The sequence below is a fragment of the Anoplophora glabripennis genome, unplaced genomic scaffold (genome assembly GCF_000390285.2).
Source record: "Anoplophora glabripennis isolate ALB-LARVAE unplaced genomic scaffold, Agla_2.0 scaffold240, whole genome shotgun sequence".
Taxonomy (NCBI): domain Eukaryota; kingdom Metazoa; phylum Arthropoda; class Insecta; order Coleoptera; family Cerambycidae; genus Anoplophora; species Anoplophora glabripennis.
In genome coordinates, this window is record NW_019416340.1 from 243200 (window position 1) to 266433 (window position 23234).

Genomic DNA, 23234 nt, shown 5'->3' on the forward strand with positions numbered 1-23234 from the left:
TTTTGCGCCAAAAGTTGTCCCCCTCAGAAGCAAACTTTACCTGTTTTTGGATTTTGCCGAAAAGTTCATTACTACCCTGTAATGCCTTGCGGTACGTTTTCGATGGGCTACCCTGTATATGAAGAACTGATATTATTTTGACCTCATCTATTTGTACTAGACTTTTTTGTATCAAGTACCGGGACACCCTATATATATTATACTAGTAATTCTGAATGATTAAAATGATTAAAATTTATCATGTGCTCAATTATCTTAAAATTTCAAGTTTAAGTATGGATGTTCGTTTGCTCCAAATCAAGTCGTTATCCGAGTAGATCCGAAAACAATTAATAGACAATTACTTCGAAATTTATTCAGGTGCACATGTTTTTTTCATGTTTTCTAAAAATCGGAAGCACATGCGCGCATTGCGGTTACTACAGGTAACTGTTGTACTCGACGAGCCGCCGAGGCGCCTTACCGTATGTCAGTATAGCAGCAGCTACGGACGGAAATAACCGTGTCCAGGGCGTCGCGACGCCAACGCGCCTCGTTCGAATACAGTGTGTTGTAATAGTATGACTGCGATATGCCTTAGGTAGGTAAATCCGACTACACCCTTAAGTTCCCGTTAACGTACTTTCAAGCCAGTTGTGTAAAATGTTACCTAAGTGTTCGTGAAGTACCACCACCTGAAACTTTTTAAAAGTTTCGTGTAAAATTTGGGACACAATCAAATCCTGAATATATTCAACGTTTTATTTATACACCTGCTTGAAGGCTTTCCAATACGTTACATTAATATTTTACGTTAAAAATTTGTGAGAAGTTTCAACAGCACATTAAATCCTGTCCATTCTAAATACTACATTTTACGGATATAATTAAATATTTATATAATGCGGTTTTAAATTACGGAACGTGCACTTTGATCAATACTTCCCAGAAAAATTTACATAACGCTCACTTTCTAGTTTACGCAAACACTGGGGTTTATATATTAATATCAAATTGTATCGGTGTACCCGTTGATTTAACTAAAAGAAATGAAATAAATTGTGTTTTAAAATAAACTTTGACTCAAATATTTACCTGGGAGGTTTACTAAATATTGGAGGAGATCAAACGGCCGGTCAATAACAAAATCAATCATTTTGAATTATTAACACGCTGTTAAATTTGTTTAAGCGAGTGTAAGAATATCTGCTCATTATTAGACTTATGAATTTATTGCAAGGCTTTTAATCAAAATTTAACACTGGCGGATGTTGAACCAAGTCGAGTAGACTGCAAGTTTTAAATTTCTAATTGCCTGCGGAATTTAGGGGGAAAAGTTGTAGAGAACATTTCATAAATTTCTTTGAAATGCAATATTTCGGGAAGTTCTGGGAAGTCAGAAATAACTAAAGAGTGAATTAAACTTTTTGAACTTAATGCTTTAACATATTCTTAATTAAATTAAAATGTCTTATACTTTAATGGCCCTTATCTAACATCTAAATCGTTGACAGTTGATAAATTAAACTATTTACAGAACATACCTATACGATTACTTAAAATTATTCAGGGGTTAGTGACCTACGTAATAGTAACATTTAAAATTCAAATTTTGTGGACTGGTAGATCAAAACTACTATAAATTAGTTTGGAGAGCCGATAGTTTATTCCTGTTGTAATCTTGAACTTCTGCTACTAAACAGAAAGTTTGGAGGCGTGATTCAAATTCAAACAATTTTTATAATTCGCAGCTGTTATTATTTTCTATTTGACGTAAATTTTTGGGTTAGATAAATTTATAATTTTTTTAAGAGAGTTTGTTTTTATAGAATAAATCTTACCTAAATTAAATATTTTCAAGTAATTCGAAAAATACAAATTTAGTGACAAAAGTTTATAAACATATAGGGTGATTAAAATCAAGGGTCAATCCCACACCTCGTTTAGTATTGGTGCTAACAACATCACCTTGCACATGAGTAAAATAGGCAAAAGGTAATAGGCAATAGACAATAGGATTCATTCCATCTACATTTATTTATTATTTAGGATGTCTGCAATTTTCTAATTTAAATATATTTATTTTCAAAACAAAATTAGAATACGTGTGCTCTTTTAGTTAAAATTTATTTCACCAAAATAAAAATTATGATTGATTTTAATTAATATAACATACTGTTTAATCTGCCAATTTTATTTAAATGTGTTTGTGTAAATTTATATATTATATAATACCTATTTACACATGTGGTTTTTGCCACCACATCTACTGAATGTAAAAATGTATAAAAATTTTCGTAGCTTACTTAAAATTTTGTTTTTCTGATAAATTTAAATTTAAAATAAAGTTTAACTACTTTCCAGTCGAAAAGAAAGTGTCTGATAAAATACATTTGAACTATAACAGCACAACAGTGTTTAATATCCAATCCTGAACCCCATTTAAATTTAAAAAATTATGACCACCAAAAGTAATAAATAAATAATTTTGTTTTAAGGTTTGCCTATATCCCATAATTTCTCTAATGCGAAATTAGCTATAGGTGTGTCTGCACATTTTGTATCATCCGGTATATTTTAGGTTGATAAATAATGTTATTCTTTGGATACTGCCTTACTTGTACAAATCAAAATTCTGAGTGTTTAAAATTTAATTATTTATTTATTTTTATTAATTATTTCAAAGTTTTGAATCTCGAAATCGAATAATTTTTTACCCACATTCATATCAACTTTTTATTTTCAATGTTGAAATTTTGCTTTGATCACGCTTTATTAAAAGAGACCCTTAAATAAAAGATGAACAAAACCTACAATAAAATATGTTATATTTTTTTCCTCAAAAACGGTGCATCTTACAAAAAAAAATTGAAGAGACTAATTTCATTCAGAATTGATGGCGGATTTCTTAACAAAATATCAAATCGTGAAAAAGTCAGTGGCGTACCATTTATTTTTATTAAAAAAAGTTATGGCATTCTCGCACGAGCGCCACTGGAGCAAGTAGAAATATTCGTATCATCCCAAGAAATGCCCATTTATCCCTCCAAAGCGTGTTTCAAAGTTCGAGTCTCGAAACTCTGAAATAATAAAAATAAAAAAATTTAATTTAAACACTGTAGGTATCTCGGAAACGAAGCTTATTTCGACCTACGTTTATATGAACTTTTTTTCACAAAATAACTTTGGAAACCATCCTCTAAAATATTTCGCTCTTATTTACAAACACCCTGTATAGGGTGTTTTGTATAAGAACCGACATAGATCAGGAGCATGTAGCGGACCCTAAAATATGGTAATTTAACGCAACTTACCTTCACACTAAGCTGCACCCCTGAGAAGTTATAAGCCTTGCAAGTGGAGTTTAAAATTTCGAAAAAAATTAATATCAGTAATATTTGAACTCAGAAAAACCAAATTTGGTACACCGTGTTAACTTGAAGCATTTTAAAGGGCTGATAAGGGATTATGCACCATTAAAATGTAAGAACATTTTAACTCGTTGACTGACTTAAAGAATGATTCTTTATTTTATGGGGAATTTAATTCTGAAAATTTTCTTATTCTTGTTAGTTAGTTTTCAAAAAACTTTGTTGTTTTCAACAAAAACACGAATAACTAATAATACGTATTATATCTGTTATTTAGAATCATCGAAAATTCAAAAATTGGCTACGATATTTAAACGTCAAACTTGACGATCAGGAAAAAAGTCATTTCAGTTTGACTAGGTGCCACTACAACTCTGACAGGAACATTGGTTTACGCATGATGGAGCACCCTCTCATTTTAGTAATATTGCTAGAGATTTTTTTTAACCACCATTATGCAAATAGTCCAGGGCATTTAGATCAAAATTGACCGGAATAGCGGAAATTTTTAGGTGAAGCAGATATCGAGATGCGGTTTTTTGCATTGTCTTCAGGAAGGTCCCAGGAAAAAGTCTATATCGTCTGGTTAAGCCATTTTTTGAAAAATGCCTTCTAGGCCGGAAAATGCATTTTCCAATTGCACCATTACTTGCACCATTATAGGAACGACTGGAAACTCGGAAAAATCGCTACTCGTTACTCGGAGGTTTTCGGGGATGCCGAATTCAATTCTGGCATTAGAATTACCCGGGGGTATGAATAATAAAAATATTGATTGAATAATAAATAATACACATATTATAAAAACAATTGCTTTGGAAGTCTTTTGTGCCTCGAAACTGGATTTGAAAAAGGCGCCAAAGCTAGTAGAGTATCGTTACCACGGGGACCGGCGCGAACAGAAATATTCTGTATCGACTGAAGAGAAAAAATATGGGTCCAGTTTCCGCGCGCAGTCGGCGTCTGTGTGGCATCACGTGTGGCATCAGTATTACATCTGTCGTTTAGGACCACATTGCTTTTTCGTTGTATGTAAATACAGTGCAGTGCAGTAATCAAGTTTCTTGGATTTTGGACCTTTTTTGGTGTTTGAGTGGTGTCTGGCACTCCAACGGGGCCGAGAATAGTGACGAGGAAGAAGATGAAGAAGGGGAAGGAGATGAAGAAGGGGAAGAAGAAGAAGAGTTTGAACAAGATGTTTAGGATTTAAGTTAAAAATTTAAGTTTATAATGAATAATTCAACAATAATAAAAACTCCTATTTGTTATTTGAATAAAGCATTATTTTCATAATTTGTGATTTTTCACTTCTTACCATTTCCCACAGAGTCACCCCCGAACGCGCCTGGGTAATTCCAATGCCAGAATTGAAATCGACATCCCCGAAAACCCCCGAGTAACGAGTTTGTAGCGATTTTCATGCACGCTGCCATTTCTCCCCCAATTCATCCCCCGCGCACCCCGACAGAGCCTCCCCGTGCACCCCCGGGTAATTCTAATGCCAGAATAGAGTTCGGCAGCCCCCAAAACCCCCGAGTAACGATTTCCGAGCGATTTTTCCGAGTTTCCAGTCGTTCCTATAATGGTGCAAGTAATGGTGCAATTGGAAAATGCATTTTCCGGCCCAGAAGGCATTTTTCAAAAAATGGCTTAACCAGACGATACAGACTTTTTTCCTGGGACCTTCCTGAACACAATGCAGAAAACCGCATCTCGATATCTGCTTCACCTAAAAATTTCCGCTATTTTTCCTAACTTCCCTGGACTAAAATGATTAGAAGAGAAAATAATTGCCCACAAGTTTGGCTTCCACGGTCACCAGACCTCAACAAATGTGACTTCTTTCTTTGGGAAACGTTAAAAGAATTTGTGTATTCCTCGCCAGTTGCACCTCGAGCAGAATTGTGGAATCGCATTACGGATAAATGCACATTCATTACAAACAGTCAGCAGTTATTGAATAGAGTAGACTTCAATTTTCGACGAAGAATAAATTTAAGCATGAGAGAAAATGGTGATCATTTTGAATAATTTCTGTAACTTATCAGTACAAATTGTATGTTATTTATGTTGTTTAAGTTCTTCCAACTTTTTTCCTGAACATCAAGTTTGACGTTTAAATTCCTAGTCAACTTTTGAATTATCCATGATTTTAAATAACAGTTATAGTACGTGTTATTAGTTATTCGTGTTTTTCTCGAAAATGATTTTTTGAAAACTAACAAGAGTAAAAAAAATTTAGAACTCAATTCTCCAAAAAAATAAAGTAATAATTTTTTAAGTCCGCCAACGGGTTAAAAAAATCTGTCACATTTTAATGGTGCATCATCCCTTATCATCCCTTTAAAATGCTTCAATTGAACTCTACTTACTGTGTACCAAATTTGGTTTTTCTTAAGTTCATGTATATCTGAGATATTGATTTTATTTGAAATTTGAAACCCCATTTTCAACGCCTATGACTTCTCAGGGGTGTAGCTTGGTATAAAGGTAAGTTGCGTTTAATCAGCATATTTTGGGTTTCCTACTGCCCCTGCTCTGTATCGGTTCTTATCCGAAACACCCCGTATATTTCGATTTACAAAAATTTTAGGAAAAAATTTGAATTTGATGTCAATTAGCTTTTAGCTACCTTTCAAAGTAGGTAAAATTCTATTTCTAAGTATAAACTTGATTTACTTGCGTTTCGTAACCGAAATTGTATATTTTTTAAACCAAAGTTATACTGAATATGGCGCCCTTAAGATCTGATTCGAATTCAGGCATATAAGTGTTATTATTTCCAACGTGATACCAATATCAAAGTTAAAAGCTTTGGATAACAAACTAGCGTAGGATGAGCGTGTCGTCATTCGTATTTCTTATAAATATGTATAGCAAAATTATTACAGCATAAAACATAAAATTTCGTTTTTGTTTGAAAAATTATAAATGTAGTACTTAATACTAGGTGGTATATAATTTTTTTTTTAATTAATTAGCCAGCTGTAATTATTCGTATCTATTGTGTTTGAGTTGGTCTCAATAGTTTCTGTAACACACAATTCTAAATTTATGCTATAAGCCTATTTCAATCGTTTGAAATTCTGTCCTGGAGTAGGAGCAGATGCGAGTACATAGCTTATTTGCCTCAATCTGTATTTTTGTTAAATTTCCTGCATTTGAACAAGTTCAATTTTAGGTCATCAAAGAAAAGAACTAATCCCAATAATGTTCCTTTGCTTGCTAATTATTTTAAGGAACATTTTTAATTTCATAATTTTACACAATGATTAGTAACTAATTGCATCGGTTAATAAATTTTTTTAGAAAAGTATTTTTAATCAATAATTTAAATTAAATAAATCATAACCGAAACTATTTCGCAGAAACAACAACATGGTAATGTATGTTCATATTTAGATTTTCAAATAATCCTTAATGGAAACATGAGTCTGTAGGTAATTCTATTTGTACGCGTATGCTTTATATAAATGTTGTGAAATGAAATACGTCTAATCAATAATTTAGCGAATACAAGTTTTTTTTTCTATTTTCATACAGCTAACACATCACCCTGACCCACTCAATAGTACTGAAGTGTTTACCTGCTTTCGAATTTTCTGTATTTATAAGCGTAATAGCAGTATTTCGGATAAATATTGAACAGCAATGATGATTCGTTTTTATTAAGCATTTCAAATTCCATATTAGTTGAGGTACTGTTAAACATCAAGTCCATTTCAACAGAAATATTTATAATCTATTTATATCTAAATATTAAATTAATAATAATTAATAATTAAATTAATACCCAAGAGATAGATATGTAGATTCTCTTTAAATATCACGTTAATAAAGAAGACTAACGTGTTTTATAATTATATAAATAATTGGTATTTTAATTTCGAATAAACACAGAAGTCAACTGTGAGTAATACTTCAGTGTAAAATTTGATACGTAAAACTTTACTATGCGTAAAGCGAAAGTTCAAAAACAGCTATTTTTTAGACGGACTCATAAATGGAAACAATAAATTTCCCTCATTTACTTCAAACCTTAAATCAGCAATAGCTATCTACAAGAATCTCCTAATTGGAAATGGTTCTTAAGAAATCATTCGTGGATTACCAATTGTTACTTTTAACATACACATTGAAGAACGGTATCAACGTAGAGAGAAAAATACACTCTGGATTTTCTACATTTATTAGGATAGAAACTATCTTTATAATTATTATACTGCTTGCCTCTTAATATACGAAATGAAATTATTATTGATTTAATGATGAAATAGTGGTACTTAAACTTAATAGCTTCTCTTGCTCTCTAAACCCATTAAAATATAAAACTAGTTGCACCACAGCCCTCTCGCTGAAAGTATTTAATTTATATTCTAAAATGAAACATAAAACGAACGAATTGATTGCTAAAATCTCATTACAGTAGTATAGCAGTTCTATAACTGAAAACATTTTGTAATTTTTTATTAAATGTATTTCTGACTATGTACATGCAATGAAGTTATTAACGACTTCTTTGTGCTCAATATTTTCAATTTATGTCATTTTTATGGATTTCTCTTCACTATGATATTGGATACAAAGGGTGACCCAAATTGCATTGCCCATCTAGAACTTTTCAAAATAGCAAAGCGTCAAGGTGTGCCTATAGGTTGAAAGTTCCGAAAATGGCGTCTTGAATATACAGGGTGTCTCATAATTAGTGTCCAATAATTTACCACTTGATTCTATTGCCAAAAATAAGAATATTTTTTCCTAAGGGATCTGTGCCCCCCTAGATGGGGTCTCAAAAAATTATTTTTTTTTAAATATTTCCGAAATGGGTTAAGGAAAATTATAAAAATTGACATCGTGAACCCTCATTAAAAGTCAAAATAGATCATCGTAAAATTTTTCAAAAATTTTAGTCAGGGCCTTCTCAATTGGGGGGTCGTCGGATTTAAGCATTACATACATTAATAAAATTGAAAAAATTTTCTTGAATAGCTAAAATAAGTACATTGTAATAAACAACGTGAAAAGTTCTCAAAAAATTTCTTTATGGGCGCCCCAAGCAGGGTAAAATGTTGCTATTTCCAAATTTAAACAGTAAAATTTGATAGATCTGAGTTTTCTATTAAAAATGGTAATGTTGTTTTATATCGAAAAGTAATCCGTTTTCGAGAAAAATCGATTTAAATATGTTATAACACTTCCCAAAGTGTGCTTTTCTAAGCACTTAAATCCGTTTTTCTTGAAAATAGAGTATTTTATCGAAATAAATAAATAGTACCTTTTTTGTAGAGGAAATGAAGGTGTATAGTACGTTGGCTTCTGAATTTGAAAATTTCGACAAGCAAAAGATTGGGGCAAATTTTAACTGATGACCCCCCCCCCCCAATTGAGACGCCCCTATTCAAAATTTTTGAAAAACTTTATGACGAACTATGTCGACTTTTAATGAGCGTTCATGGTGCCAAAATTCATAATAAATTCATAATTATCCTTCAATCCATTTCAGAAATCTTAAAAAAAAATGAATTTGTTGAGGCCCCACTTAGGGGGGCGTAGCTCCCTTAGGAAGCATTTCTCGACCAATGTTTATATGAAAAAATATTCTTATTTTTGGTAATAGAATCAAGTGGTAAATTATTGGACACTAATTATGAGACACCCTGTATATATTTCAGTTTTTATGCTTTATAAGAAAAAATGACAACTGTGAGGTTCTACTACAAGATGTCATATTTTTTGCTTAAATTTGAACATTTCTTATAAAAAAATCGTCATTCTATTATAATTTTTTTCTCGTCTTCTCGTCTAGTTTACCTCAACCACAAAAATTTTACGTGTCCCTGGATGATACTTTTTTATTTGTCATATTGAAAAATATTAAATTATTGTTCGGTGCGCAGCAAATAAAACTCAACGGAAAAATAAAAGTATTTTTTTGAAAACAAAGTTTGTGAAAAATAAGTGTTGTCGGGTAGAGCATTCACTGGAGAGTCGTCGTGGTGTGGAGTCGTTCGCAGTCTGGTCCTTGGCGCCAATCTGACGTGGTCCTCTTCCGGGAACCATATCCCGCGTTGCATTTTTAAACATGTTTAAGTACTTTAATATATTTGTTACCCGTCTCTGGGGTATGAAATATTTAATTGAAATAATTGTTTACAATAGTAAACAAAAGATGTACAAAAATGGAAACTAATTATTATTAGTTTTTAGTAAATGTTCTAATAATAGCTATATTTGTTTTACACACTTGGTCACTTTGGTTAATTCACTTTCAGAATAAGATAACCGAACAAAACATAACCTACAAATAATAAAAATCATAAATCTAAATAATAAAAATAAGCCGTTGATAATGGATATGGATTCATCCGAAGAAGATATGTTGATTGTAAGTATGCTGGGCACAGAAATTGAACAGACGTCAAAAGTCAAAATTTAAAATGGAGTAAAGGTGTGTTTTGTTTAACCCAAAGTTAGTTCAAATCACGATCACTTCTAGTTTGGTCAATTTGACCAAACTGAACTAACCAAGAGGTAAAACAAATACAGCTATTGAATCATTTCACAAAATATTCATATACCTCGCTAGCACCATTTACATGAGTACAAAATAAAAGAGAAAAATGTGAGTTATAGAAAATAATTTTTGAAAAAAAGCTGTTGCTTGAGTTAATGTGATAAAAATGTTGGCAATTATCTCTGGGACACCCTGTGTGCATAGTATATAGGTACTATATAGTATTTCAAATGATTAGAAAAAATTAACATTATGCTTTCAAAGTATTCTATACAGGGTATTAATTAAGTATGTATAATAAATTCAACAGACGATTATTTGAGTGATTTTAAGACAAAAAATTCATATAAACATTGGTCCGCAGATACTTCGTTTTGAAGCTACAGGGTGTTAAACTTTTGTAAAAAAAAATTGCTATTTTGTAAATATCTTAAATACCCTTTACCCATTTTGTTGTAATTTGACAGTGTTATTTGTAGTGTTAAGAGGCTAATTTCATTAGATTTATTAAGTCCAGTGGCGTCCCGAGCGGTACCTTAAGGAATATTTTTGACAAAAAAAATGTACGCCACTGACTTTTTTTGAGAGACGTGATCATTTCCAATAATTCTTAAACAAAAATAACTTAATGCAGACCCTTCATAAATGTTTGCAAGCCACGTGACCACCCAGCTTAGGCAACCCAACATGGTACTGGTAACGAAAGTTCCCTAAATCTTAGCATCACCAATATTAATGACTAGTTTACAATGAACAAGAACAAACTGTTACGCGAAATAATGCGATCACTGATTGGTAGAATAGAATATCGTGAAAAATTACACTAATCACAGCCGGAGAAACAAATTGTTGTGTTTTAACATAGTCTTTATTTTACTGTTTTAGTAATTTTTAATTTTACCGAAATTTAATTGCCAACATAAATCCAAAATCTAATTACTGGTCACGTGGCTTGTAATCATTTATGAAGGTCTGTAACTAATGAAATAACGACATGATACAATACATCAAATGTTAAAGTCATTTCAATTTAAATTGTCAAAAAGCAGGAATAAATTTGGCATAAGGTAATTAATAAATCATAGTATCTAAGTTAAATTCCTTCCCCATAAAATAAAAAGTTGTTTTTGTAATACTAATACATTTACTTAACCACACATCTAAACATTTTAAGACCGACCAGTTTTAAAAATATTGCAAATGCAGTTATTATAACATAAAGAGGTGAAAATTGCAGCTGTTAAAAAGTAGATATCAAAGTTTATTATCTTAAGGCAAAATTTGTTCGCCCATGGCTTCACGCCGCATCCCAATAATTGTTTTCCAAGCGATAAAATTTTAATTGGGAATAAGTTAAGTGTTTATAATTTGATGAAAGAGATGATAGAGACCGAAATTCTGCCCGGGCCAAATTTATAAAATGATTCATTTATTATTATTAATGCTAGAGGATATGCCAAAAAGTTTACAAAGGTTACCTAGCGAAAAATATTTTATTAGAATACGTAACGTTCTATTATGAATTGGTGTGACGCCGTTTGCATAAGTTATTTTATTGCCAGGACATGAAATTGTTTGTTAAATGATTTTTTGGTTTTATATCTCTGAGCGGCAAATGGATTTTATATATGTTTATACACCATGCGTAAGTTTTTATGATGACATCTGAAAATTAAATTTTATTGCTGTTTTGGCAGTATGCAAAAAGGTAAGAAAAAGTTAAACTGCTACTGAATATAAATAATTTTCGTTTGAACTCCGGTTAACTTTCTAATGTCATTTATAAAGATCTTATGCCTATACAGGGTGTCTGGTAAGTATATGGCATACTCTCGGGAGTGTATAGGAGAGATGAAAATAACCTTAGTTTGTCATAATTTTTTTTCCTAAAGTGCCCCTTAACGGATACACAGAGCCCCAAAGAAGTACCCATCGATTTACCTTTTCGGTTCTAACTTTCGAACCGACTTTTATAATTTAATAAAATTTTAATATTTTATCTAGGTCATAAAAGCCCATAAAACCATACCACAATAGATGACAGGGAAGTCAGGAACGGACTTGCCACCACACTCGTTGTGCCAAAATTTTGACAGGTGTCATCTTATAGAGCTGAAAACTGAATTTTTAATTACTTTGGTTATTCCTCTTTAAAAAGGGTACTCTACATTTGTTTTGATGAAATCAGCCGTTTTCGAAAAAAATCCGTTTTTTTATAACATGTTTAAACATTAATTTATTTCATTATAAAATTTATTAACATAAGCTATTTAACTAATAATTCGTATTAAAATAATAAAATTTTGCATTATTATTACATCTCATTAATGCTTACATGCATCATTCTAAATTATGGTCAAGCACTCGGCAATTGTGTGGAGGCAAGAAGAATTTATTCTGATACATTTCCAAATCACTTAAACGCAAGGCTGTTAAAAATTCGAAAGCTTACTTCAAAATGGTCGCCTTTTTTACATTTCCTTATCCAGCAGATGTTTCCTCGTTGTACTGGAAACAATATTCCAAAATTGTCTCGAATTTCGTTGCATTGGTGTGTTATTTTTTCTATCAGGTTTTTCCTGGGTAAGCTGGCGTCGAATACACAAGACTCTTTAAATTTCCCCATAAAAAGAAATCCAATGGAGTAATGCCAGGTGATTTCGGTGACCGATGACCATAAAATAGGCCCATCTCTACCTATCTATTGACAACCAAAAGTATTTGATAAGTGCTGATCGAACTAAATTGCTAAAATGGGGTGACGCCTTTCATGCATAAACTACATTTGATTTCTAATTTCTAAGGGCACATTTTCTAATAAATCATTTAAGCTTTGTTGCAAGAATTGCAAATACATGGCACCATTCAATGTCTTCAAAAAAGAACGATCCAATGAGATGATTCCCAATAATCCCCGCCCATATGTTAACCATGAGCCTTTGTTGGTGCTTTGTCTGTACTATTGCATGGAGATTTTTTTCATGTCAGAAGTGCAAATTATGGCAATTCATTGCTCCGTCTCGATTGAAACGGCTTCGTCCGTGAACAAAACAATACTAATAAAATTTGCATTTTGCCTAAATCGTTGCAAAAACTCTTACAGGATAATCAGTGGGAGACATTTCATGTACCTTTTGGATGTGATAAGGATGTAGCAGTTGTTCTGGAAGGGTCTCGTGAACGGTCCAGTTTGTCGTATAAACTTGGATCGACAGCTTTCTTACTTACTGTATTGGAGGGATTTTCAGCAATCTCATCCAGAATTTCCTCCTCTAACTGAAGGTTCCTTGCTCTTCTTAGAGGCCCTTTTCCACCACGATGCAGCAAAAAACTTCTTAAAATGTATTAGCAAAAGATTAGCTACTTTTAGCATTTTTTAATTTCATTTTACTCTTCACCTCTTTCTCGTAAGCTACGATCAACCCTTTCAGAAATTGTTCAGTGCGATAAACGTTGATTTGGAAATGTATCAGAATAAATTCTTCTTGCCTCAACACAATTGCCAAGTGCTTGTCCATAAATTAGATGCATGTCAGCAGATTCGTTATAGGAATAATTTTCCATTATTTAGTCTTGTGTACTCAATCAGACAATTTTTACAAATGTTGTCAATGACGACATAAAAACGACTAGTGTTATATTGCAGAATTCTGATTTATTATTTCAATGACGTGATATACAAAAACTGAATTTTTTCGAAAACAGCTAATTTTATCGAAACAAATGTAGTGTACCTTTTTTAAAGAGGAATGACCAAAGTATTTAAAAATTCAGTTTTCAGCTCTATAAAATGACACCTGTCAAAATTTTGGCCCAACGAGTGTGATGGCAAGTCCATTCCTGACTTCTCTGACAGTGTAAAACATCTACTGTAGTATGGCTTTATGAGCCTTTGTGGCATACATGAAATATTAGAATTTCATTAAATTATACGAGTCGGTTCGAAAGTTAGAACCGAAAAGGTAAATCGCTGGGTACCCCTTTGGGGCTCTGTATCTCCGTTAAGGCGACTTTATGATTTTTTTTATGACAAACTAGGGTTATTTTGATCTCCCCTATACACTACCGAGAGTATGTCATATACTTACCAAACCCCCTGTATAAATATTAGGGTGCTTCGTTTGAAACGTACAATTTTTTTTCCATGATGAAACATTGTTCTAAACATTGGAAAAATTTTTTTAAGTAGCCGCTATTTGATTTTAAAATTTTCCTATCTATTTAACACGTAAACCTACGTTTTTTTTTAAGTCGTCTATATCTCAGCTACATTTCACGTTATTTTATTGTTCATAGGCAATAATTATAGGTGCATCTTTGTTCTTTGAAAGTGCCCAAAATAGGGTCTATGTAACTTGAAGGGTTTCACTGGTAAAAAAATTTATAGTTAATTTTTATAGTTTTTTTGCATTTTTCTCGTAAATGACTACAGCAAAAACATAAATTACATTTTTATAGGAAATTATGGTTCGCTATAAAAAAAGGTCCAGAGTATCGAAGCTGTAGAGTTATTAGTTGGACAGTCAGAGATAGCCACAATTCAATGGCGTGCCAAACGGGTCAATCGAGACATGCGTGAGCCGCTGCCTCAGAATATTTTCACGTGCACGTCACGTTGGTATACTGTTGATTTGTTATCGTGCGGACGTTGCGTAATTAATTCCTATCCGTTGGTGTTTATGGTGGTGTACTGTAGACAATTTAATTTTTGCTTTTTAGTAAATAATGTGTACGCCTATGTCCCGCGGCTCAATTCTGACAGCCTTAGTTATTAGTTCACGAGTTTTGTTGTACACTGTATTCTTTTATGGTAGTGGTAAAATGGCTGACAAAACAGTTTTTAACATATTAACGCTGCAAAATAAAATGCAAAAATAAAAAATAATATAAATAACATTTATAGACCAGAAAAAAAATAAGAAAAATTGATAAGAACTATTAACATTATACTGAAACCAAAATGACAATTTATTTAATAGATAAAACGTTATATCTGTACAAAATACGTAAGCACATGAATTAAATAAACTAGAATAATAGAATAAATAATACAGACAAATGCTAAATAAAATAAAAAGAAAGTACACTCTAAATAAAAATTTAAATTATAATTTAGAAGAGGTCTGGAAGAAGATTGCCTCCAAGATATCTGTCAAAAATGAAATCAGAAACTGAGGTTTCAAACAAAAAAATTAGGCAATCCACATTACATCGTTACAAAGATTTGGTCGTCGTCTTACCAAGATTGCAAAATAGCAATGAATTCAAGATACTTAAACTAGAAACCAGTAACAGTGAGTTAAATAATAATTGTAAATTAATATAGAATTTAACTAGAAGTTAGGGAAAATAGTTTTTTGATTTGATGATTCAAAATTTTCGAAATTGCTTTCTTCAAATAAAATTGTAAATATAAAAAATACCAACGTATGGTTGTCTTCCGAATCTTTACTGTTCCTCTGTGTGTAAAACCTTGTCCAAAATCTTCCTCCCATTAAATTTTTTGTATACTAAAGTGAGTTGATTATCATACAGCTGCCCTACGCACGTGTAGAATTAAGTAAAGCTACACTAATAAAAATTGTATGCAAAATTACACACTAGGTCGTTATTTTGATGCCACTCTAGGTTACCTTATCCAAATAGAGTTATATTGCGCCTGTAGTTTTAAATTTTTCCAATTTACAAGTTGATATATGTATATTTACGAGACAAAGTAATTTTATTGAGCAACAGGGAAACTACATAATATTTCTAAGAAAAAAGAAAAATCAAAGATTCATTACGTTGTAGCATTTCTACAAAGGATATGCTTTTTTACGTATTTGTATTTTTCCAAAGTGAGTAGACAGGACCTAATTGAAAGGAAAATAGCATTGAATAAATTTCATATGGTAAAACGTATATATTTTTTAATTATATATACAGGGTGTTTCAGGACTATATGCAAAAATTTTAAATACAAATTGGGAATCGGAAAATAAGAAAAAAAGTTCCTATGGTCCGGAAACGATTCGTTAAGGAATTACGGCCGTTAAAAATGGCGGTCGAGTATTAAATTTTTTTCTCAAATTTGAAAACAGATAAAATCCTGTATTTATATCTATTCAGACCTACTACCTGATTGTAACAAAGAATTATAATAAACTGAACTTATTTCATGTTACGACTTACATTCTTATTATTTAGATATAGGCACCCAGTTAGATTAGTCGTTGAAATACAATCAAAAATTTTATTTTATTTTTTTACTCAAAAACTACTTATTTCATGATAAAGATGAAAGAGATGAAAAAGTTTCTAAATTAATCTGTCTCTCCAAAAGACGTATTGCAACAATTGAAATCCTAACGAGTCAAATGTTTTCATGAAAAATATACAGGGTGTTGTTGATTTCACCCGTTCCAAATAAGATTATTTTAACGAAAAAATACTGGTTAGATGGGCCTGGATCAGTATAACATTTGTACCAAAATTCAGGATTTTATCTGTTTTCAAATTTGAGAAAAAAATTTAAAACTCGATTTTGACCTCCATTTTTAAACGGCCGTAACTCCTTAATGAATCGTTTCCGGACATACGACCATAGGAACTTTTTTTCTTATTTTCCGATACACAATTCGTGTTTAAATTTTTTGCATATAATCCTTAAACACCCTGTATAGTGAAACAATCAATAAAAATCGCTTTCTTAAAATAACAACAGGTATAAATTAACAGAGTTAAAAAACATTGCCGCATGCTTTCTGTGTATAAAAACTATTGCAAATATGTAAAAAATCAGGTTGCACACATCGTACAATCATCAACGCGCAAGCAATGACCTCATCACAATATCGTTGTACGAGTATAGAGGAACGTACAAAAATAAGTACTTCGCGTTGACGTATATATGTCACACCATCTGGAGACATTTGAATACGTCCAAGTAGCAAATTCATACAGTACATAGGCTAGGAAGCCGTTCTTTGCATCACAGCGCCTCCGAGATTTCATTTTCTCTGATTCCGTATTTTTAATTACAAACGCGCACGCCACTGCTGTGGTTTCCCGTTTATCGTCACTCACGAACACTGTGGACAAAACCGAAAATAATCGCTTGCGTATGTAAACAAATCTAGCGCACGTTAGTGCTTGCGCGTTGACGGGCGTACATGCATGTATTAAGTCATGTATGTCCGTTTGTTGCCGGCTTTTGTTTAGTCAGGATTAATCGATAATCGCTACATTTCTGACTACAACACCTACTTTTAAAAATGTAAGTTTATTGTAGTCCATTAATACGAAATATACGAAATTTACTAAAGCTCTGAGCTAAAGGTTCATACAAAGAAGTTTTTACTTTAATTCCAACTGATGGGGGTGGAGATATAGACGAAAATGTTAAAGAATTATGTAGCGTGTTTTCTGCCTTAGTTTTGATCTCGAGTTATAAGGCGATGTACACCCTGTACTAACATACAGCATAATTTCAAGGAGCGATTTCTTGGATTATTTTAAGGAATATTTTGCACTTTTATGATTCGGAAAACGCTTGGAGATGGAGATAAATGTTTTTAAACAAAAACACAATTACGTAAATATTTAAACGTAAAGCTTCCTGATCTACAAGAGCTGTTGAAAATAACTATCATCAGCTAGGATGCATAAATCCAATCTCCTTTTCATTGACTGCCAAACTTTTTTAAGAACACCACAGTTATTGAACACCAGAGTTATTCCTTATTGTATTACACCCATCAACTATCCGATTTTTCATTTTTTTTTAAATTTTCCACTTTAGATGACCCCATAGGGAAAAATTCAAGAGATTTAAGTACGTGAGTCGAGCAGGTCATAAGTGAGATTCATATGGACCAATCCAGCGATCTTGATACATTGGTGTTAATAACCCAGGTGGAATCACACCAAAATACGTCGGTGTACACAAACCACAAATTGTTAATTAATAATGGTATATTCTCTTGAAAATCAGCGATTGTTTGTAATAATTTCGATGCACCTCACTAGTAGTTGTCTTCCTGATAGAAGTCCAAACGATCATTGAAAACGATCTTTAAGTACTTTATGTTAGCTTTATTCAACCAATACATGGCTATTGTGAAAATTCCTTATTGCATTTCTTGAGGAACTTGCTTCGTCGGTAAAAACAATCGACAACAGTAATTAGTGGATTCGCAAAAGCCATTGACAAAAAAACCTAAACTTTTTCAATGTGGTGTGGTCTTCCATGGTCAGTACATTTACACTCACTAGGGGTCCTGGTCCTTTATTTTATTATAATAACGAATTTGGAGCATCCATGAAATGTCAGATATACATATACAACTCGGCATTTGACTACTTTCAAAGAGGGAAAATTACAAGAGACAATACGTAATCAACAATATATAATATCTGGTATGGTGATTTAGATACATATCTGCACTAGCCTTACGTGAGTGCAAAAAANAGTACGTGAGTCGAGCAGGTCATAAGTGAGATTCATATGGACCAATCCAGCGATCTTGATACATTGGTGTTAATAACCCAGGTGGAATCACACCAAAATACGTCGGTGTACACAAACCACAAATTGTTAATTAATAATGGTATATTCTCTTGAAAATCAGCGATTGTTTGTAATAATTTCGATGCACCTCACTAGTAGTTGTCTTCCTGATAGAAGTCCAAACGATCATTGAAAACGATCTTTAAGTACTTTATGTTAGCTTTATTCAACCAATACATGGCTATTGTGAAAATTCCTTATTGCATTTCTTGAGGAACTTGCTTCGTCGGTAAAAACAATCGACAACAGTAATTAGTGGATTCGCAAAAGCCATTGACAAAAAAACCTAAACTTTTTCAATGTGGTGTGGTCTTCCATGGTCAGTACATTTACACTCACTGGGGGCCCTTGTCCTTTATTTTATTTAAATGAGGATTTTGGAACATCCATGAAATGTATATCTGTTAACTCGGCATTTGACTACTTTCAAAGAGGAAAAATTACAAGAGACAATACGTAATCAACAATATGATATCTGGTATGGTGATTTAGATGCATACCTGCACTAGCCTTATGTGAGTGCAAAAAATATCATTTAATAGCTGTTTTACATTGACAATTTATTGATGAATAAATTGACGAAGTTCTTCATGAATTAATTCACGAATTTATTGGTAAACAGTGTGATTTTACACTGCTACAGACTTTATCAAGTTTTCTGACGCATGAATCAGTTCTACCAACAAATCAAAGAAGCAAATAAATTTCAAAAATGTCACCTTTCCCCTCATAATTGTAGCGATACAACAGCGGTACCGTTTTGACACATATAAATATTAGTGTTTATAAGTAACAAATCAGTAAAAACAATGCAAAACTAGTACGACGCCACACAATTATTTACACATTCCAATAACATAACCTCATTACTGATCTGAGGGTTTAAATCTGTTGGGTTGGTACTTCCGAACTTCACGAGGAAATTGACGAAAATTAGAACATGTTCTAATTCGTCAAAAACTTGTCCATGTAAAACAGCTATTAGCAATGTTAAAAGATAAAGTAAACGTCTTTTGGACATCTTTTATACACGGTGGACCCAGAGCAGTACGGCTACATTATGAATTTTTCAAAATGTCATTGCAATTTTTGGCTAAAAACTTTTATCGCTCTGTACCTTCGAAACAAATCGACCGAATATCATCAAATGAAAAATATTCTCAAATAACCCAAGGAATCACCCCCTGAATTTATGCTATATGTTTAGTAAACACTCTTTATATTTTCCTATAACTAATATATCTGATAGTTGATTTTTTTTTAAATTCAACTAAAAACGTATCTACTATTTTTTTCTAATTTTAGTAGTTTCCGAGATACCCTCGAACCCTGTCGAATTTAATTGAATGTGTACGTTGATTAAATAAAATAAAATTATACGATGTCTTCAAACTACATACTTGGTGGTTCCAATAGTGACCTTTATGAAATTATTTTCTACTGGTTTCTATTGTTATCTTACTCCACAAAAATTTAAGCGAGAGTAGAGCGTAGATGCGGTTTTCGTTAAGATTAAAAAAAGTATTTTAACTCATTATACTAAAAATAAATATTCTAGGCGGTAAATTAGTGTGTTAGGCAAATAATTTTCTATAAATACACCATGCAGGTTATTTAAATACGTTTATTTTTAATTTTCAATGACACAGTGCCCACTGTTCTGAAACATGTAGTAAATCCGATTATTGTAATACTCTTTGCTCAGTCTTTAACTCAGACACTTGTTTCGCACACTGCGTAAGGATATTAAACTTTAGTCTTTTTTTAGTCAAACCATGAACCATGAAAAAGTAAAATGGGTGCGTATATTTTCTGTAATTACTGTCGCATATTGTTATGTAAAATAAAAGTGTGAAATACGCTGTCTGTTCAGAAAATAACCGAACTTTTTGAATGGCGCCCTAATGGAGATATTTAGTGATATGCGGTTGGCAGCACTGTGTTACACATAACCTCCTCTGTAACCACATGATCTTGGATTGTTGATATCTCATTTAGTTTTCGTTGTATTGTTATTTGAGTGCAACAGGTTTAATCGTTTTCAGGTTTTAAAAGTGGTCGTCAGACAATTGAACATAATCCTCGGCAAGAAGTACCTGGTGCGTGCAAATCGCCTATTGACTGTCACAGATTAAGAGATTACCATTTCAATTGGGTCATGCCATGAAATTTTGACTGAAAAATTGATAATGCATCCAGTTGCAGTAAAATTTGTTCCTCGTTTGATGACCAAACAATAGAGAGAAAATCATGTAAACGTTTGTAGGCAACTCCTTAAATAATCCAACGATGATGAAACATACATTCAAAGAATCATAACAGGAGACAAAAGTTGGGTTTACTAGCTACGACATTGAGACAAAAGTGCAATCATCACAATGGATGCTCACTGTTTTTTTTAATTTAATGGAATTGTGCATTTTGCGTTCTTGCATCTTCAAGGTGAAACAGTGAACCGTGTGTACTATCAGGGCGTTTTACAACTGTCACGTGAAAAAATCCGCAAAAAGAGACCAAAGTTGTGGCGAGACAACTCATGGTTCTTGCACCATGATTATGTGCCCGCACACTCAGCTTTGTCAATTCGTCAGTTTTGTGCCAAAAATGAGACTACTGTCCTCCTTTGTCCTCCTTACTCGCCAGACCTGGCTCATTGCGATTTTTTTTAATTTCCGAATTATCAATGGCAAAAGGAGGCCGTTTTCATTATTTCTACTACTTCTCCCTCGTTTGCCGGTGGAAGTCCACAATATTCTCCTAGGTCTCCGAGCTATTCGCCTAGTTCTCCCAGGTTATTCTCCATCGAGTCATCAGAATACGTCGGCGGCAAGTCCTAGATATTCGCCATCTTCTCCTAACTATTCGCCCAGCTTTCCCAGTTACTCAACCACTTCCCCTCAATATTCTCCTCACAATACAAAGTATTCTCCCACTTCTCCTACTCATACACCCACGAGTCCGGTGAGTAATCACCGGCATCTCTCGCATATTCGCCTCAGCCACCTAGACATTCGCCTCCGTCACCTAGTTACTCGCCGACAAACCAGGATCAGGATTGTATAGTTCTAGGATAAACGGTTCACATCATATTATTGCTATTATATCCATATTATTTACTTTGAAATTGAAGAAAAAACAAATATTTAGTAGATATAATTGTGCAAACTCCTTAATGGAAATTTTAGATTTAGATTTTTAAATGAAATAGGTCATTTTTTCATTTATATTTTATATAGAAAATTAATAACTTTCAACTATTGATCGTTCCAGACTTTAAATTACATTTCAAATGAAGCTATCCAGAACTGCTTTACGAAATGGAAACATAGATGGGAAAAGTGTGTGAATAGGGGAAATGAGTACTTTGAAGGACACAAGAATGAGTAATGTATAAAATTAATAATAGTTAAAAAAAATTAAGTGCAATTGTTTTCTGAACAGACCTCGTATATTAGAGGTAGTATTGTTTTTTATTAATCGATAAAATAATTAAAACAATATGTTTGTGGGGTTTGACAGGTGTTTGCAATTAAGTTATTTCAGATCATATCATTCTTTCTACTTAGTTTTTTCCTAATATTAGGTATTTACTATTTAACATTTTTCGTCTGGATAAATGTAACGTTATTTAATATTACATATTTCATAGCACTATTTTCCGTTCTCTAATACAATTATTTCGAATCGCTACTTAAATATAACAATTACAGTATTTAAGAAAATTGAAACTGAAATATTTTTTTAAGTAATAGGTACGTTGTTATCACTCCTTCAAATTTAATTTTTTTTAAACATTTACTCTCACATTGAATAGTATTGTACAATAGAGGCGTCTAGACGTTGCCACGTTGTTCTTAACAACTATGAACGCATTGTACTTTAAATCATTTGCTAAAGGTAGGTTCTGATTTCAAGAGCAAGGACTGATTTATTTGAAATTACTGCTACAATTACCGAAATGGTTTCTGTTATCCCCCGAACAAGTAACATTTAGCGGCTTTGAAAACTCATTTCCAAATGTTTTCTGAGAATAGCCAGATATTTTTGGGTATTTCTTTCCACAGTTACGAAAGTTTTCATGTAAGAAAACATGGATGGTCGCTTAATCGGTGTTTTCAACACCAGTATAGTGACAAGCGATCAATTCATTATGAACTAATTTAGACAGCTATAACTTATTTTCATCCCAAGAAACTTTCAATTCATTGCTTTTGCTATTATCTACATCTTTGTCTTGTTCAGATGTTAATTGACATTAAAGATCTAAATATGTAAATATTTCTAATTTTAATAATGAATACGAGGTTTGTTCAGAAAATAACCGAATTTCATATCTTTAAACTTTATTATTAATTTTCGATTATTGGTACAGAAAATCCGACATTTCAAAAATCATCACTAACACTTAAACTCGTCGCATTCAAATAACAATATCACGAAAACAAAGTGATACATCAACAATCCAAGAACAATTGGTTACAGAGGAGGTTATGAACAACGCAATGCTGTCAACCGCATACCACTAAATATCTCCATTAGCGCGTAATCCAAAAAGTTTGGTTATTGTCTGAACAGGCCTCGTATATCTTTGATTGACTTTGTTCGGGACAGAACTACCTATCAGTGACAATTATGGATATTACTTGTTTCATAGGAACCTGAAAATTAAACATTTAAAATGCCTTTGATTGAACCTGCACAACTGTTTTTAATTTACAACACAAATTATGTAATCCTTTGCTGGAATCTGGGTTAGATCTGCACAGGTGCAACATTTCAACAGCTTATTAATTTTATAATAATCAGGCTCCTAAAATAC

General features: G+C 32.4%; 1 protein-coding gene across 1 annotated transcript in view; it reads left to right on the forward strand.

Annotated features, from left to right (window-relative positions):
• The first annotated feature begins 495 nt into the window (after window positions 1-495).
• LOC108908470 overlaps window positions 496-23234 on the forward strand; it is a 462859-nt gene continuing 440120 nt past the window's right edge. Inside the window, exon 1 of the mRNA XM_018712513.2 lies at window positions 496-580. The gene's annotated coding sequence lies outside the window, so the exon portion shown is untranslated. The remainder of the gene's footprint in view (window positions 581-23234) is intronic.